The following is a 3,523-nucleotide window of genomic DNA, read 5'->3' on the forward strand; positions in this document are numbered from 1 at the left end:
GGGATCCATGGACAACGGCAATGCCTTTATTTCGTTTGGGTCACTTCATTTTATTTTTTTATAACGGTAAAAGTAGTGAAAATCTGGGTTTCTTACATTTTAAAATTTAAACGGACATATCTTCTTTTTTCCACAACGGATTTCTTTTGATCCTTCTTCCTTTTAAAGGTGTGAATAATGTATTTTGAATAAGCTATTATTGTTTTAAATCGGTTAACAAATGGCTATGTTATAGTGGTTTATGTCTGAAAACCCCCACAAAAAACCTATAAAGGAATTTCTCATCATTTTCAAAAATATAATGTTTTTTTGTTTTGTTCAATATTTATTTTGAAAATTATGAGAAATTCCTTTATAGGTTTTTTGTGGGGGTTTTCAGACATAAAACACTATAACTTAGCCATTGGTTAACCGATTTAAAACAATAATAGCTTATTCAAAATACATTATTCACCCCTTTAAAAGGAAGAAGGATCAAAAGAAATCCGTTGTGGAAAAAATAAGATATGCCCGTTTAAATTTGAAAATGTAAGAAACCCAGATTTTCACTACTTTTACCGTTATAAAAAAATAAAACGAAGTGACCCAAACGAAAGAAAGGCATTGCCGTTGTCCATGGATCCCAACACGATATAATTTTGCATCAGAACACTTGAATATTTTTCGGGTCAAATTTTGTAGCGAAATGTCATTTATAGACATTTTCCGAAAAGTTTGCACATTCTTAAGGCCAAAACTGCCTGAAGGAGCGTTCCAATGCTTTTGCGATGTATTAGAGAGTTTTCAATTACTGTCTTGGCTACAATGTTTGTCTTTGTGTTGGATCGAAAATCTCAATGGTTTGGCTGTTATATGCCAAAATATCCAAAAAACGTCAATAAAAAACTTAAAGTCAAAATCGGGAGGCTCGATTTTCACGGTAGATATATGGTCCAGTGGACTTTTTTACTCAGTTCAATCCCAGGAATCAGAAACGCGAAGGGCTCATTAAGGTTTTTTTCCTTCCACACAAATCGCCCCACCCTACTCCATATATTTCTTTTTTCGATTTTGCTATAACTCGGTCAATTTTGATCGAATAGCCTTCAAATTTAATATGTGTTATTTCCTTAGCCCCCTGAGTAGTTTTACCAATTTTCACAAACTCGGTCAATTTTAATCGAACACCCTTCAAATTTAATATGTGATATTGTTTAGGCCCCTGAGTACTTTTCCGATTTTTACAAAAAATATCTTTCTTTCCATATATATCTTTCACCGATTTTGCTATAAATCGGTCAATTTTTGATAAATAGCCTTCAAATTCAACATGGTATATTTTCTTAGGCCCTTTTTTAGTTTTTTGACAAAATCGTTTGGATTTGGATACAGCTCTCATATACATATATTTTCCCCGATTTTATGTATTTGATCCACTAAACACCCAATGTATGTGAAATATCGATGAATTTTCGAAAATTTTACTTAATTATTCGTAATTAAGTGACATCGGCCGAAATTATATATAGCAAAATCGGTGTAAGGTATACACTCCGGTTCATCTGATGTGAAAAATGTTAGGTATTGAAAATTTCGGCTACTATATACTCTACATATCCACAAAAATATGACTAACAATTCCTCTCCTACCGTTAGATATAACGGTATTTGTACATTCAATCAGGTTGGTTCTAATCAGATGAACCGGAGTGTATATGAGGGCTATATCCAAATATGAACCGATTTTTTCAAAATTTTTAAAACTTGTCAGGGGCCTAAACAAATATCGCATATTAAATTTGAGGGCTATTCAATTAAAATTGACCGTGTTATAGCAAAATCGGGGGCTATATCCAAATCTGAACAGATATGGACCAAACGTTTGTTCAATTTCTTTTATTTCGGCAGCAACGCCGAGAGTGAGTTTTCTAGTTTTCTTCAATTTTGTATTGAAATTTAAATAAAAATCATAGTTTATTATAAACTTTTGTAAACACAAATTTAAAAATGGCAGATAAAGTCAATCCTAAAGGTTTCCCATTGGCGGATGCCCAATTAACAGCTAAAATCATGAACCTTTTGCAACAGGCATTGAGTTATAATCAATTGCGTAAAGGTGCCAACGAAGCTAACAAAACCTTGAATCGTGGTTTGGCCGAAATCATCGTTATGGCTGCTGACGCAGAGTCATTGGAAATTCTCTTGCATTTGCCTTTACTGTGTGAAGATAAGAATGTTCTTATGTTTTTGTACGTTCAAAGCAGGCTGTGGGCCGTGCATGTGGTGTTTCACGACCCATCATTGTCTGTTCCGTCACCAGAAATGAAGGATCTCATTTAAAGTCTCAGATCACTTCTATTCAACAGGAAATCGAAAGACTTTTAGTTTAAGTTTTCTTATTATTTTTTATATATACATTTTTGTTCTTTAAACTAATAGTGACAAACTACCTATACAATCCCCTAAAAAAACTTTTTTGTACAAATAGAATATGCTACAAATACTGAAAAAATAAAACAAAAATAAAACTTGAATATGTCATTCCCGTGCCCTCATAAGTACTTGTACAAAAATTCGTCAACCTACATATGGAGGTAAATTCCTCCTATTTTAAAATGAAGTTGTAACACAGTCATTATATAAAAGAAAAGCTATAGTTTTTTCATTAATACCAAATTGGCTATTCGTTAAAATTTGGATATATCTCAGAAGGTTGCATGGTTGGACAGAAAGTTTTTAGACATTTCGCTTCGGAAGACATGTCCAATTAACGGAAACCAAGAGCGAAGTTGGCAATAGGTGGAAATCAAAACACCTACTCTACGAAATATTAAGAATTCATATGCCCAGTTGATGTCAACTTATTGTATAAACATTTTATATTTATAGCGCACTCTTATCAAATCCCCATCCAAAACTTTTAATATTATCAACAAAATTTTCGGAAATAGTTATTTTAAAGGTCATCTAATTTTCATATTATTATCGCTGTAGATTACCTGGGAAATATTTTTCATATTTAAAGATCTATTTGTTTAGTTATAACAATAAATCTCAGATAAATAAATGAAATAGCATCGCTGAAAAAATGTATATTTGTTTATTATCAATTAAATTTTTTTGGTTATTAAACAATTTTTGCAATGTTTATCGAAAATTTTACCATCAAAAATCATCATTGATGATTTAATAAATTTCTATAGTATTCCGGTAGATTCCATTTCAACGCTTAAAACATCGTTAACTATAATTGAACATTCTGAACGCTATAAATTGATGATGCTATTTAAAAGCAACCACTGTAAAATTTATTGATTTACAATTTCGATTCTTAAATTAAATATTTAATAATTTCTATCAATTAGAAGCTACATGAATGAATCCGAAGCGCAAATATTACAACTAATTGCACTTGTGAAATGAATCAAATGCATTTTGTGATTATTTAAAAATATTTTTATTAAAGCCAGCATATGTATGACATATATACATATATACATGTATAGCATACATGCATATGTTTTGTATACATGTATAAAGTTAT

At 31.1% G+C, this 3,523-nt stretch overlaps 1 pseudogene; it reads left to right on the forward strand.

Annotated features, from left to right (window-relative positions):
• Window positions 1-1,942: 1,942 nt before the first annotated feature.
• LOC141390710 (NHP2-like protein 1 homolog) lies at window positions 1,943-2,369 on the forward strand (annotated as a pseudogene).
• Window positions 2,370-3,523: the final 1,154 nt, after the last annotated feature.

This window comes from Musca autumnalis, unplaced genomic scaffold (genome assembly GCF_047663935.1).
Source record: "Musca autumnalis isolate F117 unplaced genomic scaffold, ASM4766393v1 scaffold_1, whole genome shotgun sequence".
NCBI classification, from domain to species: domain Eukaryota; kingdom Metazoa; phylum Arthropoda; class Insecta; order Diptera; family Muscidae; genus Musca; species Musca autumnalis.